Source organism: Galeopterus variegatus, unplaced genomic scaffold (assembly GCF_000696425.1).
Source record: "Galeopterus variegatus unplaced genomic scaffold, G_variegatus-3.0.2 Scaffold1893, whole genome shotgun sequence".
NCBI lineage: Eukaryota > Metazoa > Chordata > Mammalia > Dermoptera > Cynocephalidae > Galeopterus > Galeopterus variegatus.
The window spans coordinates 63,384-89,295 of NW_007728004.1; the positions used below are offsets into that span (position 1 = coordinate 63,384).

The 25,912-nt window shown below is 33.2% G+C and overlaps 1 protein-coding gene across 1 annotated transcript in view; it reads left to right on the forward strand.

The window, feature by feature from the left end:
• Positions 1-3,229: 3,229 nt before the first annotated feature.
• The window catches only part of LOC103595939 (regulating synaptic membrane exocytosis protein 2), a gene marked incomplete at its 3' end in the record, with an annotated part of 267,512 nt that continues 244,829 nt past the window's right edge, over positions 3,230-25,912 (forward strand). The window contains exon 1 of the mRNA XM_008579475.1: positions 3,230-3,294. The remainder of the gene's footprint in view (positions 3,295-25,912) is intronic.

A 25,912-nucleotide genomic window follows, 5' to 3' on the forward strand; every position in this document is an offset into this window, starting at 1 on the left:
TCTGAAATCTTATTTCCCCATCTTGTTGACATCAGTCCCTATGATCTTTTCAAAGAATCAGCATTTGGTTTCATTGATTTCCACTCTAATATTTTTTATTTACTTTCTTCTGCTTTCTTTGAGTTTAACTTTCTCTTCTTTTTTTAAGTTTCTGAAGGTAAAAACTTAGATTACTGATCTGGGACCCTTTTTACTTTTAATATAAGTGTTTATTTCCTTGTTTAGGTCCAGTTTTCCACATGATTCTTCCAAGGAGTATCATATTGTTTTTGTCTGAAGAATTTACTATAAGTTCCTTGCAGTGAAGGTCTGCTGCCAATGAATTTTCATCATTTGTTTGCCTGAAAAAGTCTTTATTTTGCCTTCATTTTTTGAATCATTATTCCACTGTGTATGGGATCCTGTGTTGACAGTTTTTTTCTGTCAGTACTTTATGGACATCACTCCATTGTACTCTAGCTTGCATTGTTTTGGAAGAGTAATCATCTGTAATTCTTACTATTGGTTCTCTGTATATAATGTGTATTTTTTGAATACTTTCATAGTTTTCTCTTTATCTTTGGTTTTTAGCAGTGTGTGTGTGTGTGTGTGTGTGTGTGTGTGTGTGCTTCCAAGGTATTTGTTTACTAGGGATTCTCTGAGGTTTTTGTATCTGATTTGGTGTCTTTTGTTAATTTTGGTAAATTCTTGATCATTGTCCCTTCAAATATTTCCTCCATTTTGTTCTCTCCCTTCTTCTTCTGGGACTCCAATTTTGCATGTTTTAGATCAGATTAATTCTTAGTTGCTCTGCTGTTACTGTCTTTCCTTCCTCTTTTTTATTCCCTTTCTGTTTCAGTTTGTATAATTTTTATTGACTAATTTTCAAATTTATTGACTTCTCCTTAGCTATTTCGAGTCTACTCATGAGCCCATGAAAGGAATTTTTCATCTTTTATAGCATGTTTTCTATTCCAGAATTTCCATTTGACTCTTTCTTATAGTTTTTCTGCTTTAATACCCCATCTGTTCATGCATGTTTCCAACTTTTTCCATATATCCTTTATCTTCATAATTTTAATCATTTAAGTCTCCATGTGATAATCCCTACATCCATCTCATCTCTGAGTCTAATTATATTGATTATTTTATCTCTTCATAATGAATGGGTTATTTATTTATTTTTTATTCCCCCTATGTGCCATGGTTTTGAATTGTATTTAAGCCTTGATGTAGGCATGCTGCTTCTGTCAGGCTATTAGTGTTGGGGATAGAATCACCAATCAAGTCAGGAGTCCAGGAATTGGATTTTGTTTTTGCCATCATTATCTTTAGTGTACCATAATCTTTAAATTCTTCTAACAATGGGCTGCTGTTGCCTTTTGTTTAAGATGAATGCTGGAGTACCAGAAATTTTTTCAGTGTTTTTGCTACCCTTGCAGCCATTTTCACACACCTGTACTGTGGAAGGGGAGGGGTCTCTCTCCATGCTCTTGTCCCTTCCTTCTTTTCCCTATTTGATGTTGGGCTTCTGGTAGGGGAAATGGTGTTCTTAGTTATGTTTTTCTAATCTCCTTCTTTGACAGGCCTTCTCTACCTGGGCTTTGGGAATGGGGCTTGCTCAGAGTTCCCATTCTCTTCTTCCCACTGAAGCAAATCTACCTTGTATCTCTGATTGGTTTGGGGCAGGAGTTTCCTCCCCTCTCCTAGTGGTTAAAGACCTCTGATTTGTATTTGGGTGAGATACTGGGCCCAAGATGGTTTTCTGCCCCTCTTTCATGGTTTTTTTCCTTCAACCTTTTTCCTAACTGCAATGGGTCTTTTCCTATATCCTGGGGATGACAGGAGTTTACTTTCTTTTCCCGTGGCTTAAAGCTTTTGCTGTTCTAGGAGAGAAGGTCTGGGGAATTGTGCTTGTGCCCCATCAGCCACTAGTCAATTCTTTTATGACTGCACATGTTCATCCCCCAAAAGGGGAGGCTTTCTTTTTGTTTTCCTGCCCTGTTCCTAATATTCATCATAAGCACTCAGTGGACTCCTGTGAAAAAGTGCTTGTGAGTGAGTGTGAGCTTCCTTTGAATCTGGGTCTCTAAAGGTTCCAAACTGTCATGTTAGCCCACTCTTGGCCTTTAACAATATGTTAAAATTTTAACTGATTTCCTCTTATTTGCCTGTGTGGTGGCCACCTCCTTTGCATGTATTTTGCCAAAAGTGCAATAGTTAGGGTGTCTCTCTCTCTTTTTTTTTTTTTGAGAGGCTTATCACTCTTTGGAATTCAGATTATTTGCTTTATTATTTAGCCATTTGTCATTGTTAGGGTGGGAGTGACATTATTTGCATTTTTTTAAATCCTAAAGTGAACTAATTATAGTTTTTAAGCATTTTCAATTTTCACTATAAAGCCAGTGGAAGTGAAAAGTTTTATTACTATTTTTAATTAAAGTAAATACTACTCTTTTCTAGTCATCTTTTTTCTTCTTTTTATTTTATTTTTAAAGTAAAACTTGACTTTACTTTCATTTACACAGCCTCATTTGTTGAGCTGCTAATATTTTAGTGTTTTTACAGCCAACTAGTGTACAGACTCTTGAACAGATTTAAATAATTAGAGAATTAGAGAGAACATTTGTCCAGTTTTATTTCTTCTGTTTGGATTCTTCAGATCACTTCATTGAGACTGAAACTCAATGATTTGAAGTTCATAGGTTTTGGCTTTACTGTGTAAGTCAAATTAGCTTCCTATGTTTTGAAACTAAACTGTTGATAAATAGAGTTGTAAATGTTTTAGAGCATATGATTGACAATAAATTGTAAACGGTAGGTAGTAATTTTAGAATGATCATTTAAAGAAATGTCTCCATAAATATATATTGTATTAATTAGTTCTTAATATGTAAATCAAAAGGTAGAACTAGTTGCAACATTTTTATGATAAAATAATGTGCCATACACGATGTTATTTTGTCATCAGAAAGTTAAATTTTTATTCTTTTATTTTAATCGTCTATATTTTTAGGTTATAAAGTTGTGTCTGTAGATTGTGGTAGTTTTTTTTCTTTGAGCCCATTAGGAAACCAATTTTTTCTTATCTGTTTTTTCTGCAGAAAACTGCATCAGCAGTTTGAAATGTATAAGGAGCAGGTAAAAAAGATGGGAGAAGAATCACAGCAACAGCAAGAACAGAAGGGTGATGCCCCAACCTGTGGTATCTGTCACAAAACAAAGTTTGCTGATGGATGTGGCCATAACTGTTCATATTGCCAAACAAAGTTTTGTGCTCGTTGTGGAGGTCGAGTGTCATTACGCTCAAACAAGGTACAGAAGTGAAAATTACATGTAACAGTTTTCTTATAGTTAAAGTTATTGTGAATAAAATAAAGAAGATAACTGAAAATAATATTCAGATTAACCAAAGAACAAAGACCTTCTCTATTGTCTTCATTTTAGATTAAAGTTGTTTTAAGTTTTTTTTCACTGAACTAAAAAGATATTTGTCTTATTGTTTCATGTCAGTTAGCTTATGATTTTGTTTAGAATCATAGGATCTTAGACTTTCAAAGATGAGGAAGAGAATTTAGAGATCGATTGTTTCTTACTTCTTTATTTCATAGGGGCAGAAAACTCAGATCCAGAGAGACTGACAGTTCATTCTCAAAGCCATACGACTGATTAAAGTCTGAGAGAGTATTGATACAGAGTTCTGTGTAACTACACATGCATTTACAAACTTTGTAGATTTGTTCTTCCTTTGGCCCATTTACTTTCTTTTGAAAGAGGCCCTTTTTAGCATTGAGATTCTGTTTCATATTTTTATACCTTTGGAAGTTACATTCCCCTTTGTTTTTGTTTTAATGTTAATGAAATACTTGACTATGGAATTTAAAGAAGAAATGTCAAGCATTTGTTTCATATTTATACTAGATTTCAGTAGTTTATCCATCTGTTTTAGGGAATATGTTAATAATGCCCAAAGAATGCTTTGTTGAAGTTAGCAAAAGCAGTATATGAATATATGTCAGTAAGTTATTTAGAATTTGCATTTATCTCCTCACTAGTATCTTATAATTTACTTATTTACTGAGGTAGTTTTTAAGTAGGAAGCTGATATATTTACATACATACATCTGATATCTTTATTTAGACATAACTGTGGAAAGTAATCTCCCAGTGTGATTTCATTTCTTCATTTTCTCATTGTTCCCCTTTTTTCATTGTTTTGTTTTACCTGGAACTAATCACTTATTTCCTTATTTCTTCTGATCTTTCCCCCTTATTTACCTGATCATGTTTTTTTTTTCCTTGACTAGGTGCTAGAAACTTCATTATAATTTTGAGTAGAAGTGACGAGAGCAGAATCGTTGTATTGTTCTTAATCTTAGGGGGAAAGCATTCAGTCTTTCACTATTAAGGATGATGTTAGCTGTAGGCTTTTTTAGGTACTGTCTATTCCTAATTTGCTGAGAGGTTTTTTTTTATTTTTTCATGATCAGGAATAAATGTTGGATTTTGTTAAATGCTTTCTCTTTATTGATATTAATCATATGATTTTTATTTCTTTGTTACTGTGGTAAAGTACATTGATTTTTGAATGTTAAACCAATTCAATATTCCTGTGATAAACTTCATTTGGTCATGATAGATTATCTCTTTTATATGTTAATGGGTTTGATTTGATAAAATTTTGTTTACAATTTTTGTTTATATGTTCATGAGGCATAGTGTCTGTAGTTTTCGTATAATGTCTTTCTTTGGTTTGGTATTCAGGTCCTGCTGGCCTGACAGAATGAGTTGGGAAGTATTTCCTCATTTTCAATGTCTTGGAAGAGTTTATATAGGATTGGTATTATTTCATCATTTAATGTTTGGTAGATTTCTTCAGTGAACCTAACTGGGTATACAGTATTTTGTTGGTAAGGTTTTTAAATACAGTTTCAATTTCCTTAATGGATATAGGGTATTCAAGTTATTCATTTTTTTCTTGAATTAGCTTTCATAATTGTCTTTCCAGAAAGCTGCTCAGTTCCTCATAAGTTGTTGAATTTATTGGCATAAAGTTGTTCTTAGTATTCTATTATTATATTTTTAATCTCTGTAGAATCTATAATGATGCCACCTCTTTTATTCCTGATATTGGGTAATTTGTGTCTTCTCTCTTTTTTCCTGCTCAGTCTGACTGGATGTTTGTTAATTTTATTGATCTTCTCAAAGAACCAGCTTTTGGTTTCACTAATTTTTCTTTTTTGTTTATTTCTGCTTTGATCTTTATTATTTTTTTCTTCTTACTTTGGGTTTAATTTTTTATTTTTCTAGTTTCTTAAGGTTGAAGCTGAGGTCATTGCTTTCAGACTTTTCTTCTTTTCTAACATAGGGGTTATATACTGTAAATTTCTCCTAAGTACTCCTCTAATGGCATCCTCCAAATTCTGATATGTTGTTGTTTCATTTTCATTCAGTTAAAAATACTTCCTAATTTTCCTTTTCTTCTTAACCTCTGAATAACTTAAAAGTATGTTATTTATTTTTCAAATATTGAAGGGTTTCCAGAGATCTTTCTGTTAATTACTTTTAATTTAATTTTGTTGCAGTCCTAAAATATACTTTGTGTGCCTTGAAACCTTTGAAATTTTTTGATATTAATTTTATGGCCCAGAATAGTTTATTTTGGTAAATGTTCTGTGTACACTTGAGAAGGACATATATTCTGTTTTTTGGGCAGAGTATGTTTAAATAACCATTAGGCCAAGTTGATTGTTAAAAATGTTCAAGTCTGCTATATTATTGTTGATTTTCTGCCTATATGTTCTATCAATTATTAAGAGAGGGATATTAAAACATATAACAATACTCGAATTTGTTTATTTTTCCCCGCAGTCCTATCAGTTTTTGTTTTATGTATTTTGAGCTCTGTTTTTAGGTGCCTGGACATTAGAATTGCTATGTCCTCTTATTTAATTGATCCCTTTATCATCATTAAATGACCTTCTTTATTTCTTCACTTTGTCTAATTTTAATATAGTCTCCAACTTTCTATTAGGTGGTATTAACATGGTATATATTTTCTTTTCTTTTCTTTTACTTAAAACTTATTTGTATTTTTATATTTAAAGTGATTTTCTTATAGGCAGGATATGGTTGGGTCTTGCTTTGTTATCCAGTCTGACAATCTCTGCCTTTTAATTGGGTGTTTAGACAATTTACATTTAATGTGATTATTGATAGGATTTGGTTTGATTGTATCATTTTGCTTTTCATTTTATACTTGTCCCATCTGGTCTGTTTTTATTTTTGTTTTTCAGCCTTCTTTTGGATAACTTAAGTGTACTTTATGATTTGTTTTTTCTCCTTTGTTTGTTCAATACCTATAACTCTGTTCTGTTATTTCTTTAATTGCTTGAGAATTTGTAGAATGCATCTTTAAATTATCATAGTCAACATTTGACTGATATTATACTATTTTATGTATAGTATAAGAAGATTATAATAGTGTACTTAAATTTCTTTCTTTCAGACTTGATGTTACTGATGTCATTTTACATTTACCTATTTTATAAACCCCACAATACATTGCTATTATTTTTTGTTTAAAAAGTTTATCTTTAATGAGTTTTAAAAAAGAAGAAAAATTGTATATTTATTCTTGTAGTAAATGTATATTTACTACAATAAAGGTACTGTTCATTTCTTTTTGTAGATCTGCATTTATATCTGGTATCATATTTTAACTGCCTGAAGGATTTCCTTCAATATTTCTTGTAGTGCAAGTCTGCTGTTGATAAATGCTTTCAACTTTTTGTGCTGAAAATTTTGCCTTCATCTTTTAAAAAGATAGTTTTGTTGAGTATAGACTTTTAGGTTGACAATTTTTTTCTTTCAATATTTTAAAGGTGTTGCTTTACTGCCTTCTTTCTTTCACTGTTTCCAACAAGAAATGTGATATCATTGTCATCTTTTTTTTTTTTTTTCCTGTGCATTATGTGTCTTTTCTCAGGCTGCTTTTAAAATTTTCTTTTTATCACTAGTTGTATGCGATTTAATTATGATATTTCTTGGTGTGTTTTTCTTTATGTTTCTTGTGTTCGTGGTTTGTTGAGCTCTTTGATCTGTGAGTTTATAGTTTTCATAGAGTTTGGGGAAATTTTGGCCATTATTTCTACAAATATTTGTACTGATCCCTCCTTTCTCTCCTCTTCTTCAGGGACTTCTGTCACCAATATATTAGGCTGCTTGATGTTGTCCTACACTTATGTTCTTTTTATTAAACCAAATTTTATTTTTTTCCTTGTGTTTCACTTTGTGTACTTTCTGTTACTATCCCTTCAAGTTTATTTCTCTTTTTATCTGCAATGTCCAATCTGCTGTTTATACAATTCAGTGTATTTTTTTCATCTCAGATGTTGTAGTTTTTATGACTAGAATTTTAATTTGAGACTTCTTAATATCTTCCATTCTCTACCTAACTTTTGAACATATTGAATGCTGTTATAATAACTGTTTTGATGTCTTCTTTTGCTAATTCTAACATCTTGGTCAGTTTTGGGTTGGTTTAGATTGATTATTATCAGTGTGGTATGTGTTTTCCTGACTCTTTGCATGTCTGTTGTCTTAGATCTGATGCCAGGCATTGTAAATTGTAACTTGTTGGGTGTTGGCTATTTTTGCATTCTTATGACTCTTCTTGAGCTTTGTTCTGGGATGCAGCTAAGTTATGTGGAAACAGTTTGATACTTTTACATCTTGCTTTTATGATTTGCTAGTTGGATCTGTAGCAATGTTTACTTTAGCATTAATTGTTCTTGTCTACTAAGGAAAGGTTTTCCTTAGTACTTTGCCAATTATAATTAATTATGAGTTTTTTCAGTCTTGCTTGTGGGAATATCTACTGTTCTCTTTAATCCTATCAGTTGTATTTTTAGACTGAGTAAATACATTGAGTATATTTCTCACATACATGCTCATTGATCATTACTCAGCTGAATACTTGAGGTTATTTCTTAGGTTTTCTCTCTGTACAGCTTTCTCTTTCCTGGTAACTTGTCCTAGGAAACCTAGCTTTGTTGGCTTTCCTGAACTGTCAGCTTTTTCTTTTAAACTCTGTATGCCAGTTTTCACCTCAACTCCCTCTTACTGCCCTGTTGCCTGGAAGGTCTCTCAAAACAGTAAGCTGGGGCAATTGTAGAGCTTATCTTGTTTCCCATCTTTCAACTATCACTGTTTCAACTATCCTTTGTTGCCTGATGTTGAGTATTTTCAAAATTGTTCTTTCATATATTTTGTCTGTTTTTATTTGCTTATTTGTTTTAGGAAGGAGGAGAAATTTGGTCTTGTTTCCCCATATAGCCGAAACTAGAAGTGTTTAATGACATCCAATTATGCTTTAACTGCTTAAAAATATATTTCTCAGTTTCTAATGTATGATCCCTTTATGCTGAGCAAAATTTTAGTCAAGAAATTAAGTACGATGCAAAACTGGAATGTGGAACCATCCTTAACAATTAATTCTTCTGAGGTACATTTAGGATACAGAAAGAATAAATCAAGTGCAGGACATATGGAAGTACAAATATAACAAGATTTTATGAAATATTGCTTCCATATATTTCCTTTTAAGATGATACCCTTTTAAATAAATGCTATATATTTAGTCAAATGAGAAAATAATGATCTTATGAGGGAGAAATTATTTTGTAATAATTCAGTGGTGATATTTGAAAGACATTAAAGATAATTTACAATGAGGGTTATTTTAAGCTTCAAGTTTGGTATCTTTAACTTTTTGTTTCTTTTACTTTTTGGTGAGAAAAATAGATTGCCATCTGTTTAATCATTCATCTAATTTTGAAAAAAATAAAGAATGTATATTTTTTAGTATTATATTATTCAACTTAAAATGCAACATATGAATTTTTTCCCTTTATAAATTATCATATTTGGAGCAGAATGAATTATAACTGTAGAATAGTTATAAAAGAAAGTGACTCTTAAGCAAGTCCTTTAAAATACATTGGTATACATGTGTTAAGTCTATCAGATAGTAAGAATGGAATGATATTGACATCTTACTGTATAACCAAATCATTAATATCATTTATACAACAAGTTTTAATGATTAGTATTTAAACTGTATACTGAGAGATCAAATAATGATTAGAGTATTTTTGCAGTCCTCTAGGTAGTTTTTTTTTTGTTTGTTTGTTTTAATTTCAAGCCACTGTGATTACCTGCAAGTGCTGGTGCAGTATGCAATCTATCTCCGTATATCCAAGGAAAGCAATATCATACCTGAATTTTCTTTTAGATTTCTTAGAATTACTGCATACCAGTTCATTGGAAAGAATTGAACATTCTCCAGGTGGCATAAGTTGAGAAAATCAGGAGAACCAAGTTCTGTTCCTGCCCTGGTTTTGTTGACCTTTGTTTGACATGTCACTTCATCTTTTAGTACTTCTAATATCTGTAAAATGAAGGCACTAATCTAAATGATTTCTAAGGTCTCTTCTGGGTTTAACATCTTATGAATTTTAAATTGAGACTAGATAACTCATGCACTTCTTGGAATACCTGGGAAATTATTTTCATATAGCCAAATATTTCTATAGCTTAAATAATTTTTAAAAAGTAATTGAGAAGCTTTATTAATTCCTTTAAGTTACTATATGTAGTATATTGTGAGTTAAGCTTTGGTTTTTATCTCTTCACACACACACACACACACACACACACACACACAAAATATGGGAATGTTGAGAGCACTACTATTTTAGAAAACTGCTTATAGGAATTTGAGGAATGGTCAAAGCAGGCAAGCTTATCAGAATTATATAATTTACAGTGCCATCATTAAGCAAATAGCTGCATCAGATAGATCCTCAATTTCAAGAATTTAGGCTGAATAACCTAAAATGTGAGATAATATTAATAGAAAATAGTTGTAGACTTTAAAAGGAACAAAGATAATTGTTTTCTTTCATTGATGTCAGCCTCTCCAATAGTGCAGGATAATGTAGTGACTACAAAAATGTCTAATTTGAAGAATCTTAGGATATTTTTTACACACCAATGCATATCAGCACCATAGAATGAGGGAAAAATAAAATTTCAAGCCAGCATTAAGGAAAACATTTACCAAGGTTTACATGGTCTCACTCAGCCCCTGTCCATATTACAGCATCTTTTATACAGTTTTTACCTTGCTCAGTTCTGACTCCTATTACCAGTATTCCGTAATAAACTGTCGGTACTACCTAGAGGATCGAGTAAGCCTACAAATATTATTATAGCTACCAGTTTGAGGTTGTTTCTGGTTGAGCCCATGAGTCCTTTATTCTCTGGAGTATACTGCAGATGTCTTGAAAGGGAAGGTAGTTTACCCCTGCTGTGGAAGGAAGGGTTTTGGGGAGTAGATGGTGTAATAACTTCAAGGGCAAAGATTTCCATATGTATTCTTAAAATTGATCTACCTGAGAATACTTTCTGTTTTGTGAATTTTTCCTTTTTGACTCATGTTTACAATTGCTCTTTCACTTTTCAAAAGAAAAGCATGTCCTCAATCTTGTCTAATCTGATTCTAGTCTTTATATAGTACATTGCCTCAGGATGTAACAATCTCAGGGGCACAAAACAAGGTCACAGTTCCAGAATGCATTATCTCAGGGAGAGTCCTGGGGGTAAAGCAATGGGAGGGTTTGTAAGAAATACAGAGGGGGGCAGCACCTTATTCCATTCAGGCAATGGACTTTTGGCAAGATTCTGGTACCTCATCTATTGTTTTTAAAATTAAAATTTGGATGTGTACTGATTGTCATGATGACCCATAACAACAGTTATTTAAATTTAAAAGTGAAATTGGTCTCTTTTTGATAGTCAGATTTGGTTGATGGTTTGACAGTGTTGACTGGTTTGCCACATAGATTATAGAGTAGACATTTTCCACATATTGAATGAGCTAAATATACAGTTCTATGATTTAATGAAAATATGCTTAAAGCACATCTACAGTACATAATATATCTGAAAATATATCCTAAACATTTAAAATTGAATTTTAAATATTAACTTAAAAATGTATGAGGGGTCCAGAGATTTATTTTAGGGAAGAGAAGAAATATCTGTAGACTACTGGATGCATAGCATAGCAATGACAAGGTGTGCTTGGTTATTCACATAACTGCGTTTGAAAGCTGCTTTTGGTATCTACTTGATCCTAACTTCTTGGTGTCAAGGATATTGCGCAGTACTTATGTCCTCATCAGTAGATAAGGTGAGCTCCTTATCAGTAGATAAGATAAGCACCAAGTTATTTAGCACATTTGGGAAAGATTAATAATAGTTTCTGTAATAAATTCTAATCAAAATAGTAGACTATACAATAGTTTAAGATATAAAGGAATTCAGGAAATCACCAAAACTGCAGGATGATAAAACAGATACTAGATATGGGAGCACAAAGGAAGTGGAATGTAAGCACACATGTAAGGTGGGTTACACATTAGTCAATCCCTTTATCCCTTTTATATGGAATACCCAATAAATCTCACCCAATACCTTTTCAAGCATTTCCAACAAAAATCTTTAACTTCAAACATAAGCAAAAATAAACAATGAAACAATGTTTTTTGAAGTTAAAATAAATACTTATTAGTAATGTTTATTTTTAAATTATTTTACATTAAAATAATTTGGATCCACAGAAAGATTAGGACATTGGGTTTTTCTTTTGAAGTCTTGTCTTTCTAACTCCCTTTCAGTAAATATATTAGAACACCACTGAATCTCACTTAGTCCAGAACAGACTTTCCATATCTCTACTATTGCTAGAACAACCCCCAGATCTACTTCTATAATTTTCAGCTTTTTATATGGCACCACTGTCTACTTTGTCACCTAAATCAGAAAGCCAGGAATCACCTCAGGTTTCTTTCCTTTACCACCCTTTCCCCATAATTTTTTGATTTTCTTATTTCCTCTCTTTCTACATAAACTACTGACTGCTTTTTTTTAAGGCTCTCATCTTCTATCATCTAGACTAATGCCAGTCTCCTACTTGGTCTCTCTGCTCCAATCTTGGCATCTCAAACACATCCTTCCCACACTGCTATAGTGATATTGTAAAGTTCAATTCTTATTATTTACCTTCTGTTTATAAACTGTTCAGTGACTCATCATCTCCTGAGTGGAGTTTCTAATGGCATAAAGAGCCCTCCCTTTATGATTTATTCCCTACCTAACTCTTTTGATCCAGCTCCTTGTTGCAGCTCAGCACTGTAATAATGTTTTCTTGAACTTGGCAGTCCAAACTTATGGATCAATAAAAAAGGTAAACTATACAGACAGAATTTAATTGTTGTTATTCTTGAAAGAAAGAGACCAAGAAAGAATATTGAAGTGGTGTGAAAGAGGTGTTTTTGAATTGATTTAGAGAAAGCAGGCAAGAAGAGAGAGGTATGTGATGGAATAAGGCATAAGTTTTTCTGTAAAGGTATTAGTCAATGTAAACAAATGTGATCCGTCATTCAAATTATTAAAGAACATTTTGAAATCCAAATCATCCATATGTTTAAAAGGATTCTTCTACAGCAGATTATTTTTTATATTTCACATGCAATTTTAATCAGTCTTTGTCTTAAGGTTCTTGATAATATATATATTTTTTTGTCTTTTTCCGTGTCTGGCAACGGATCGCAACCCTCAGTGTTGCCCCCGTACCGGACCGGGGACCGGCAACGGGACTGCAACCCTCGGTGTTGCTCCCGCGCCTCGCTCAGCCAGTGAGTGGGAACCAGTCTGTATGTGGGATCCGAACCCTCGGGCGGGAGCACCGCCGCGCTTCCCAAGCGGCTCACTTATCCAGTGCGCCACCGGGCTGGCCCGTTCTTGATAATATTTTATATTTATACTTTACCTTTGATTTTCCAAGTAACTAAATTCCAGTTTTACTGTTAATGAAATTAATATCACTTTTGGCAATTACAGTGAGACTTCTGACTTAATCGCATTACTAAAATCTAATTAGAAGACACAGCCAGTCCTTTTGTTTTAAATTCTTTTCTTCAGTAGGCTTGACAGTTCAAAAAGAATGATTTTTATTAGGGATCATTATCCTCATTCTTCCTTTATTCCTTTAACAATCTCCTTGGAAGATTTTTGTTCACTCTCATAGCTTCAAATACTCTGTATATGCTTATGATTTACAAACATGATATCACCAGTCAGATTATTCTTTTGAGCTCCAGAACTATCTACGTAGCTGCCCACTGAAAATCTCTGCTTGTTGTATTTTAGGCACCTCAAATGCATCTTGTGTATATCTGAATTTATTATTTCTCTCAAACCTGCTTCTCCTTTGCTTTTTTTTTCTTTCAAGTAATTGTCTTCTTATCCTCTCAGTTGCCCAAGTCAGACTTTGTGCGTTATTCTCTACTTTTTATTCCTCAATCAAGTCTTAAGGGGCCTTACCTAAATCAGCCTCCTTCTTTCTGTTCCTCATGGTACTACTATAGTTCTTACCACTCTCACCTTCTTACCCAAAATATTGCAACAACTTCCTTATGGTTCTCCCTGCTTCTAGACTTGCCTCCTTCCAATTCATTCTGCACATTGTAGCGTAGTGAACACTCAATTAATGGTAATTAATAATATTATATCTTATTTATAAATCATATGCTAGATTTTGTGGGTTTTTTCTATTGAAAGGCAATAAAGACATAATGGCAGTAATGTTTCATGTATATATTATAACTGTTTCATGTATTTTCTGCAATGTGAGTTATCTTGTGAAAGTGTTATGCTTCTGAGGTTTTGCCAGATATTAATATAGTTAACCATGGAGACTTAAGTTCAAATACATCAGTTATAATGTAGTCATTCCAAATTACTTGTAGTTCCAAATATACTAGACTGGCCTGTGTTTTTGTGTTTTATGCACCACGTTCTTTGCATGAAATGTTCTCTCTCATTAGTCTTCCTGTGATTCTTTTTATTATTCTTTAAAATCCTGCTCACATCTTAGAAACCTTTTTTTACTCCTTCTTTATTTAAGTCCTGTGATCTCATCTGTCATTTATGTTTCCACAGTGCTTATTCCCTAGCTTACAGAACATCTCTTTCTTGTGCAATGATTTGTTTCTTTCTCTTCCTGTACATTTAGTTCCTTGAGTGCAGAAACTGTCTTACTTTTTTTACATCTCAGGCATCTAACATAGTGCCTAATACATATATAAAGAATGCTCTGTAAGTGACTTTTGTTGAACTAAATGGTTGGCAATAGATGTCTTTGATTGGGTATGATAACTTTTATATTATTTTTGGCCTTAACGTTTACAACATTTGAAGCAGGAAAGAACACAATAATGTAAAGGATGCAATCCTATACTCTTCTATATACAGTCTATGTTTTAATAAGCTAGAATATAAGATATAGAACTATGTGCCAGGAAAGGTACTGAGAATTTTTCATGTTATTTTATTTAATTCTCAAAAAATTCCTATAAAATAAATATTTTGTAGAAAAGAAAGTAAAGGCTTACAGAGCTTAAGGAAATTGCACTAGATATATATCTAGAGGTGTTGTTTAAAGAGGCGGAATTTTAAGATACGTCTGTGTAATTATCTCTGTTTTTAGTCACAAATGTTATACTGCTACCCATAGTTCAAGAAAACAGTGATACCTCAGAAAACATGATTTTGATCTTTAGTTTATGTAAGCTCTTATAATATATATACCAGGTCATTTTTATTACACTTTACTATTAGCTGTATTATCATTATTTTATATTTAAAGAAAAGTGAAATGCAACAATTTTGTTTACTTTTCAGTATATCTAAATATGATTTTTTGACCAAATTATGTATCTTATCATTTTATTTTCCACATTTATAATAATGGGAAACTATGACTCAAAATTACTAATTTTAATCAATATTTTATCTTTAGTGACATTTTCTAATTAAAATTTTTCTTTTTAGTTATATAAAGTTTAGAAGACTAATGAATTAATGTGACAGATATGACTTTTAGAAGCAAATGCATAATCATGTAAAATTATATTTTGCTTACTTGTGATACTGTATGATGAAATTAATGATAAACAATGATGCTATGTTTTATTGTCTTTGTACATAAAGCTTTTTTCCTAAACATTTCCCATTTTCTTCCTTTGAGTTCAGTGTTTAACTAGGATTTTATTTGTGGAAAGATCATTTTCCTTTTTATGATGTTTGGATACTTAATTGCTTTTACGGAAGTTATATTGTTTATTTTACTCTAATATGTAGCATGCTCTTGCTTGAATAAAAAGTATGGAAAAAATTTCCTCCTAAAATTTTTACTTTAAAAATCTAAAATTTTAGATTTTAGTGAAAATATAATTTAGACATTTTCAGAATTTTAATTTCACTAACACTAACAAACTCTTTAAAAACTAATTTGTTTTAAGAATGGAATTAATTATTTTTTGTGTTTTGTCTTTTCTGTCTTTTCTAACTTGCTTTCATGGATATTCACACCAGGAGGACAAAGTGGTTAGAGTTTTTTTTCTGTCTAATATTATTTTTTTCTTCTTGTTGTTATTGCCAATTTTAATTTTATATCTATATTTAATTTATATATTTATTTCTAAGTGTTTGTTACAGTGTAGTGCATGATAATTGCTAAACATTAAGACACATTTAAGAATGCTATCTGATTTTACTGAAAACCACATTTTATTATATTATAGATGAAAAATTGGTTACTTTATTGGATTTTCAGAGAGGCTTGCCTTTTTAGAATTTAGTATTTTTTCAAGATCTTTTAGCATTTCTCAATGTGATAGAAATTCCTTTAATCTTATAATGTTTCACTAAACTCATCATTGTACTTATCAGACTTTTAAAAAGAAGCTTCCAATTTGGTATAAAGATTCAATTTTTGTAATAATGAGTTGTAATAACATTGAACATGGATTTTCTGAAGTAGGTATTTTGCAGTTGATTATAGGCATTTAATATATTTTCATTTTTCTTAACAATCAGTTTTAGAAGTTGGTAAAATGTCTATCTTATATCCTCATGTTGAATATTGAATGTATTTATAATTTAAAAATATTCAGATGGATAGGACTAAGTCTAGTCTACAGGCTAGGTTTTAATAATCTGCTAATGTTTGCCCTTGGAAGTCTGATTTGGATTTGGTTCTGCTTTTGAAACTGGTGACTCAAATATAGATATAATCCTTCTATTCTGACTGATTCCTTTTGATGAGCCAGACTAAAACTTGAGGTCTTTTCAAGCTTTCCAATTTCAAATTGGCATAAAACCAAAAGAGAGCATTCTTTAGTTGAGATCAAGGCCTTTTTTTAAAAAAAAAACCAAAAAACCAGTTGGATACTTTTTCTTTTCCTCAGTCTTCAGTTACTCAGATGGAGGTGATATAGGTGGTGGCAAATATTGAATGTGGATTTACATAAAATCTCTGAGCAAAAGAAAGGATAGTGCAACTTTCTTTTCTTTCTTTTTAACCTATAGGAATCCTACTAAACTTTAGAGGCAGGTTTATAGATATAGAGGTCTGTTTCTGAAGACATGTGCCAGACTGCATCATCCTCGATCCAGGGAAGGTTCCTTAGAGAACCTACCAGCTTTCGACCAGTCCCCCTTATTAGCTGACTCACAAGTAGCACAATTTAGGAAATTCATAACCTTTAGAATCTCTAGTGCTACTTTTGTGTCCAGAACTAACACAGGATGCATAGTGGTCTAATTATTGTCTGTGGTTTCCTTAATGACTTCTGACACCTATTCCAGAAATGAGGCACTTAATTATGGTAACTCAGCTATAGAAATGACTTTCATGTACTGACAAGATTTCATAATTTAAGTCTATATTTTATTTTATTTTTATTTTTTTTAATTGATTTTTAATTGAAACAGAATTGATTACACATATTTATGGGGTACAGAGTTGACTCTCAGTATTTGTGTACAATATGTATCATTAGCATGTTCATCATTACAAATTGTAGTTATTTCTTTGTGTCTTTCCTAGTTTCTCCCTAATTTAAACTAAGATAAAAGTCTTAGCAGATAAAGTATACTAATTATGTGTGGATTTGGAGCATGGCAAATAAAATCCAATAGGCCTTTTTGTTGTTGTTGTTGTTTTTTGACCGGTAAGAGGATCACAACCCTCGGCTCGGTGTGGTCTGCACCATGCTCAGGCAGTGAGTGCACCGGCCATGCCTATATAGGGTCCGAACCTGCAGCCTCGGAGCTACCAGCGCCATACTCTCCCGAGTGAGCCACGGGGCCAGGCCTCAATAGGCCTTCTTAAGACACTTTATGCAATACTTCAATAGAACTTTCAGCAATGATAAAAATGTTTTATATTTTAACTATCTAATACAGTAGGTTCTGGTCACAGGTAGCTATTGAGCCCTTGAAAAATGGCTAGTATGACTGAGAAATTGAATTTTTAATTTTATTTAATTTTAATTAACTTAAATTTAAATTGCCACATGTGGCTAGTGGCTAAAGAAACCCTGAACCTGGATAGCAAACATTCTATGACTATTCAACCCCTAAAGCAATATGCAAGTTTTGTACTTAGGCTAGTAATATGAGATGCATACTAGCAGTGCATATAAAAGCTGTACAGACCCAAAGAAGGGTATACTTGCTAGTGCCAATCTCATATAAAGCCAAGGAAAATAGTAGACAAAGGGACATTCTCCTAAAGAATAGAACCAGGAGGTATGAATGACAATGGTCCAAGGAGAACCTCCTAGATAGCAGAATCAGGGGCATCCAGATAAGATAACCAAGGAAACTAAGCCATTGTTCATAGAACGATTGTGGTGTGCAATGGACGATTGCTACTGCATGTTTCTCATTCCTGTTTCTGAATGAGAGTTTTATTTTTTAAATTTTTTTCTCATCATTGTGTATTAAGTGTGTTAGGAACAGATAATCTGTCTTTTTAATGTGTAGGTTGCTAGTTCACAATGATCCACACTGGGTCACGGTGGAAAGATTTGTTCTTCCTTGAAAGTACTGGATTCAGAATTAGATTTTATAACTATGTGAGACTTTGGGATTGCCTTCCTTAGGAAGAATGTGTTACATTAAAATATATGTGTAGAATGTTGAGTAGTTGCAAGAGCAGACTGTTGTAGACCCTGCTAATGGCTATCCCAAAAGACATTTCAACTTCCTTCTCTTTTGCAATCCTCACTAAAAAGATCAGAAAAAATATACTTTCTTAGCTTCCCTTGCATCTGGGAATGGTTGTGTGACACAATTCTAGCAAAAAAGATATAGGAAAATAACTGAGGGTTTCTGGGAAGTCATGATAAAAAAGATGTAGCTGGCTCTGCCTTTTAATGCAAAAGTAATGTCTTGACTAGCTATTTTTGAAGATGAGGGAAAGACCAAATGTATTGGAGTCATTAGTCATGACATTGTTGAGCCTCTGATGCAGCACCATTAGGCACCTTTCAACAGTGTGAGAAAAATTCTTCCTTCCCAAATTCATTTCTGCCACTAGTAGTCAGATTTTCTTGTTTCTGATACCCAAAAGCATTTCTAATGGAAACACTAGTAGGGATGCACTGTGCAGCAGGGAAACCATATAAACATCCAGAGTTGTTGTTCTTCAGAAATATGGAAGTGGAATAAAAGAAGTACATGTTGATCATTGTCCAGATATTCATTTATATGCTTTTGTCTTTATAAATGTTTTAATAATTAGAATCGTTTAACACATTTGCTTATGTATTACATATAAATTACCTTGGCTACTAACGCTCAATTAATATAATATGTCGGTCTTAGAGGTTGAATTTTTTCTTAATTATGAATTTATTCTATTTCACATAAATCAGAGTAAGGGCGTTTGAATTTTTTAAATATAATTTCATGTTTCTTAGAATTTTTAGGATGCATGGAGCAAATAAGTAAACTAAAGCTCTATGGTAAATCATTTGCCCATAAGCCAGAACATCTAACTATTCTTCTATTAATAGGTACTACCTATGCATGTCTAGTGAGAATATAGTGAAAGTATACTTTTGGGAACAAAATGAAGCCCATTTCACTCTCTAGAGACAATATATTGTCTGTTTATATAAAGGACACTTTAATGTGGGTTCTTAACGTATTCTTTCTGTTTTTACAACATTATCAGTTTATACCAGTATCTCTTGAGACAGTAGTTAACTAAAAATTTCACTTGTTATTGACAGGTTATTAGCCTTTATTGTAAAAAGTAATGTCACTAATGGTTATAATTATTGAAATGAAGGGTGTGGAAGGGTGATATATGACTTGTATTATTTCTCATTTAGGAAGCATACAGGTTACCTGTTGGGTTCCAGCTGCAGCTGTGATATTCAGAACAAGGTGCTCTTTGTTTTTGCTGAAATCTGATACTTTTTCTGATTTAAGCACATTATTTGGGCTTCCATTCCCTATGTGTTTTTCTGGCTGTTCATTGTTATTCTCATATGGAGTTGCAATTTAACGTATACTTCAAAGTATTTTTCAAGTTATACTATTTTTTTTTCCCCTTTTTTGTCTTTTTTCGTGTCCGGCAACGGATCGCAACCCTCAGTGTCGCGCCCGTACTGGACCGGGACCGGCAACGGGATCGCAACCCTTGGTGTTGCTCCCACACCTCGCTCAGCCAGTGAGCGGGAACCGGTCTGTATGTGGGATCCGAACCCTCGGCGGGAGCGCCACCACGCTTCCCAAGCGGCGCACTGTAGCAGTGTGCCACCAGGCCGGCCCCAAGTTATACTATTTTTGATTATTTCATTTCATCTGGGCAATAGCTGTGTGGAGCTGCATTTCAGTAAATACTGACTTAACAGTGATGCATTAATTTATTTGCTTTTGCATTTCTGTTTATTAATACAGTAACATGTATAAGACCTTAATAAAATTGTTCTAGAAACTGAATATAACACTTCTGTCATAGACAACACTTATAATAAAAGTTTAGAAACTACTACTATCATTCTGCCTATTGTATTGTAAGCCTGACAAACACCAGCATTCTTACATTGTTCAACAGGGAAACTAGACAAACATTCAGAGTTTTTCATCAGCAATATAGAAGTATTTCAGAATATATTATTTAGACAACATACTATTCAACAAGAATATAGAACAAAATGAATCTAGGTGGCAGGAAGAATTTTGAGTAAATTAAAAGACAGAGAGGAGCTACTGAATATTTGTTTGAATATATTACACATTCTAAGTTTAGTGAAAAATTTATAATTTCAAAACCCATTCACCTGACTGTTTGCATATTTAGAATAATAGGCAAGTGGACTTTGAAAATCTGATTTAGATCTCTTATGAAAAGGGATTAAAAACTCACACTGAAAATTCTTCGAATGAAGTATCTGTGAAATAAAATATCTTACAGGAAAATTACAAAAAATATATGTGACAACTATAAATACCGATAAAGAGGATATGTTGATGAATAAGAATTGATTTAAATTGACTATCAGTTTGGCTATGATAGAGTTCATAGGAAGTTGGACAGACAACAGTATATTTACAATTGCAGCATAGCTAATTTCTTGAGAGCAGGCATAGGTCATACATTTTGATTATACATTTTGCTGCTTTTCCATCTTTTAGATAATTTTTGCTTTGAACAAGTTATTTTAATCACAAATACCATTCCTTCTAACCTATAACTGAAAATGAGGTTTATTTCTTAATCCTGTATGAGATTGCTATAACTATACAATGTCATAGGTGAGAGATTACGAGCTTCTGAAATAGTGGAGAAAGTACCAATGGCTATAGAGGGTGGTGAATTTTAGAGTTGTGAGTTGGAAAGTTTGGTTGTTGGATGAAGAAGATTAAAAAGATAGAGGAAGGTTGACAACTTGTTTTTTGCCTTGAATGAGGATATTCGTGCCGAGGCCAGTATATGGAAGATGGAGAAGCCTGTTTGGGGCAAAGAGGCAAGGCAATGATTTTAGTTATGGAAATACTGAGTTTGAAGAGCTTTTAGGAAACCAAGGAAGAGAGTTTAAAATCAGGTTTTATTACTTTGCTAACTATATTACTTGGGCCAATTACATTACCACTTTAAGCCTCACTTTCCTCATCTCTGAAATGGAAGTAATAAATAAGTGTATAGTAATAGTGCTCACAGGGTTGTGGCATTTGATTATTGATTCCTTTATGGGACTCTGAGGACCCTTTTTCCCAAGTGCCAAAGGGAAATTAAACCTACGATTTTGTTTCAAAAATGAACAGAAGAATTTATCATATTTTAACAGAAAAGATAAAAGAGAACGATGTATGATTTTTGTTGGGCTATTGCACTGTGATATTCTTAGCTATTGGGTACAGTGGTTATTGAACAGGTCCTGCATGTATTCTTCTCCTGTTGGCTTTGTTGGGTCTCTCCAAGGTCCTGGTTTAATTTGTCTGACTAGTACATAGCCAGGAGAGAACTTGTTATGGGCCAGGTTTTCTTTGTGACATGAAACTGCTTGACAGTCTCATCCCTCGCAGAATAAACTCATTTCTTATTTTCATTTTTCCTTTCTCATTTCTCTTCTTTTGTTATAACAGTCACTGCTCTCAATGCCTCTCCTACACCAAAGACGCTTTTAGTTTCTTTTACTCCTTCCTTTGGTCCTATCATATCCTTCAATTCCCATGTCTCTCTATAATACAGTTCTTCATTACTGCTATGTTACAGTGTATACAAAATATGCTTATTTTAAAGAAAATTTATATGTATTTTGATAAGTAATGTGAGGACATGGTACAAAATTCAAAAGGTACAGAAGTATATATAGTGAAAATTGTCTGTTTCCCATTCCTGGCCGTCAGTCTCCCAGGTTTCCATCTCCTCAGTTTTTTTCACCACAGGCAACAGTTATCATTTAAAAAATATATTCTGATCCAGACATTTATATGGAATAACAAAAGACCACACATAGCCAAAACAATGCTGAGCAAAAAAAATAAAGCTGGAGGCATAACACTACCTGACTTTAAACTATATTACAAGGCTATAATAACCAAAACAGTATGGTACTGGCATAAAAACAGACACACTGATCAATGGAATAGAATAGAGAATCCAGAAATCAACCCACACACTTACTTCCATCTGATCTTTGACAAAGGCACCAAGCCTATTCACTGGGGTAGGGACTGCCTCTTCAGCAAGTGGTGCTGGGAGAACTGGATATCCATATGCATGAGAATGAAACTAGACCCATACCTTTCACCATACACTAAAGTCACCTCAAAGTGGATTAAAGAATTAAATATACACCCTGGAACAATAAAACTTCTTAAAGAAAACATAGGAGAAACACTTCAGGAAGTAGGACTGGACACAGACTTCATGAATATGGCCCCCAAAGCACAGGCAACCAAAGGAAAAATAAACAAATGGGATTATATCAAACTAAAAAGCTTCTGCACAAAAAAAGAAACAATTAACAGAGTTAAAAGACAACCAACAGAGTGGGAGAAAATATTTGCAAAGTATACATCTAACAAAGGATTAATATCCAGAATATACAAGGAACTCAAACAACTTTACAAGAAAAAAACAAGCAACTCAATTAAAAAATGGGCAAAAGAGCTAAATAGGCATTTCTCTAAGGAACATATACGAATGGCCAACAGACATATGAAAAAATGCTCAACACCACTCAGCATTCGGGAAATGCAAATCAAAACCACACTGTGATACCATTTCACCCCAGTTAGGATGGCTAAAATTGAAAAGACTGAACGATAAATGCTGGCGAGGTTGCGGAGGAAAAGGAACTCTCATACATTGTTGATGGGACTGTAAAATGGTGCAGCCTCTATGGAAAAAGGTATGGAGCTTCCTCAAACAACTGCAGATAGCTCTACCATATGACCCAGCTATCCCACTGCTGGGAATATACCCAGAAGAATGGAAATCAAGTCGGAGGTATACCTGTTCCCCAATGTTCATTGCAGCACTCTTTACAATAGCCAAGAGCTGGAACCAGCCCAAATGTCCATCACCAGATGAGTGGATATGGAAAATGTGGTATTGCTACACAATGGAATACTACTCAGCTATAAGAAAGAATGAAATACTGCCATTTGCAACGACATGGATGGACCTTGAGAGAATTATATTAAGTGAAACAAGTCAGGCACGGAGGGGAAAATATCACATGTTCTCGCTTGTTGGTGGAAGCTAAAAATAAATAAATAAACACACACACACACAAAAAAAAGTTGGGCGGGGGGAGGGAAGAAGACATAACAATTGCAATTCCTTGAAGTTGATATGACAAGCAAACAGAAAGGACATTGTTGGGAGGGAGGGGGGAGAGGGAGGAGGGAAGGAGGTTTCGGTGATGGGCCACAAGAATCAACCACATTGTATATCGACAAAATAAAATAAAATAAAAATAAAATTTAAATAAATAAATAAATAAATATATTCTGAAAGACATTAGGTAGACGTACTATTTTTACACATATGTTCTTTACCTTAATTTTATTTCTTACCTGAATTTTGGTTTTCTCATATTAATCCTCTTATAAAAAAATTCTTGCTATTCTTTTATTTCCTTTTTTAAAAAATTGAAGTGTAACTTGCATATAATAAAATGAACAGAATTTAAGCATAGTTTGATTAGTTTTGAAAAATACGTATATTCCCATATAACTATGACCACATCAAATGTATATTATTTCCATCACCCTAGGAAGTACATGTGTGCCCTTTTTTTGACAGTTCCTTACCCCCCTCTCAAGAGGCAATTACCCTTCTGACTTTTATTACCGTAGATTTGCTTGTTTTTGAACTTTATATAAATAGAATCATACAGTATGTACTGTCGTCTTTCACTCAATTCAAAATCTAAGAGATTAATCCATGTTGTTGCCTATATTGGTAGTTTATTCCTTTTTATTGCTGACTACTGCCTTATTGTGTTAATATGCCACAAATGGTTTACCCATTCTTCTGTTGCTGGACATGTATTTTGTTTTCGTTTTTTGGCTGTAATAATTAAAACTCCTTTAAACATTTGTGTTACAGGTATTTTTGTGGGCTTATATATTTATTTTGCTTTGGCAAATACCTAGAAGTAGAGCTGCTGGGTCACAAATTAAGTTAGGTAATTGTTTAACTTTTACTGCAAACAGTTTGCCAAAGCTCATGTACAATTTTACACACCCATCAGCAAAATATGAAAGTTGTGGTTGGTCCATAACCTCACCAGCATTTGTTGGTGTTAGTGGTTTGGTTTTTATTTCCATTTCCCTAATGACTAATTCACTTCAACAAAGCAGGTGAAAGTGCATCTTTCATCTAAAATTCTGATTTTACATTTATGTATATAAACCAATTTTATTTTTTTATTTTTTTTATTGATGATGCATATTCTTGGGGTATAAAGCTGACATTCACCACCTGTGCTCAAGATGTGATGGTCATTTCAATACTATCAGGATGCCCATTACCATAAACTGCAATTATTCCCCATGTCCCCCACCCAGGTATTCCCTAACCTCCCTCTTCCCCTTCATCCTGGCAACCCAGGTATGCTTTCTCCCTCGCAAGTCCAATGCAACACTGTGGTCTTTCTTTCCTTCCTTCTTTCTCTCTTAGCTCCCACTTATGAATAAGATCATGCAGTATTTTTCCCTCTGTGCCTGGCTTATTTCACTTAATGTAATTTTCTCTAAACTCATCCATGTTGCTGCAAATGGCAGAATTTCATTCTTTTTTTATGACAGAGTAGTATTGCATAGTGTATATATACCACATTTTCCTTATCCAGTCATCTGTCGATGGACATTTAGGTTGGTTCCACATCTTGTCTGTTGTAAATAGAGCTGTTATGAACATGGGACTGCAGTTATCCCTTTGACATAATCATTTCCATTTCTTCGGGTATATACCTAGAAGTGGGATTGATGGATCAAATGGTAGATCTATCTGTAGTTGTTTGAGAAACCTCCGTTCTGTTTTCCATAGTAGTTGTACCAATTTATAGTCCCATCAACTGTGTAGGAGCATTCCCCTCTCTCTGCATCTTCACCAGCATTTGTTATTCTTTTTGATTATAGTCAGTCTAACTGAGGTGAGATGATATCTCAAAATGGTTTTAATTAGCATTTCCCTGATGATTAGTGATGTCGAGCATTTTTTAAGTGCCTGTTTGCCATTTGTATGTATTCCTTCGAAAAACCTCTATTCAGCTCCTTTGCCCATTTTTTGATTGGGTTATTTGTTTTTTCTTACTGTGTAATTGCTTGAATTCCTTGTATATTCTGGATATTAATTCCTTGTCAAATGTATAGTATGCAGATATTTTCTCCCATTCTGTAGGTTGTCATTTTACTCTGTTGATTGTTTCCTTTGGTGTATAGAAGCTTTTTAGTTTAATATAATTCCACTTATTTCTTTTATTTTGTTGCTTGTGCTTTTGGGCTCTTATTCTTAAAGTCTTTTCCCAGTCCTACTTCCTGAAGTGTTTCCCCTATATTTCCATTAGTAGTTTTATAGTTTCTGGTTTTATACTTAGGTCTTTGATCCATTTTGAGTTGGTTTTAGTATATGGTAAAAGGTGAAGGTCTAGCTGTATTCTTCTGCATATGGATATCCAATTTTCCCAGCATCATTTATTGAAGAGGCAGTCTTTACCCTAATGTATGTTGTTGCCTTTGTCAAATATCAGTTGGCTGTAAGTCTGTGGGTTGACTTCTGGGTTCTATATTCTGTTCCACTGGTCCGAGTGTTTTTTTCATGCCAGTACCAAGCTATTTTTGGTTACTATAGCTTTTTAGTATAATTTGAAATAAGGCAGTGTTATACCTCTGGCTTTTTTTTTTCCCCTCAGGATTGGTTTGGCTATTCGGAGTCTTTTGAACCATATGAATGTTAGGATTGTTTTTCTATTTCTGTGAAGAATGT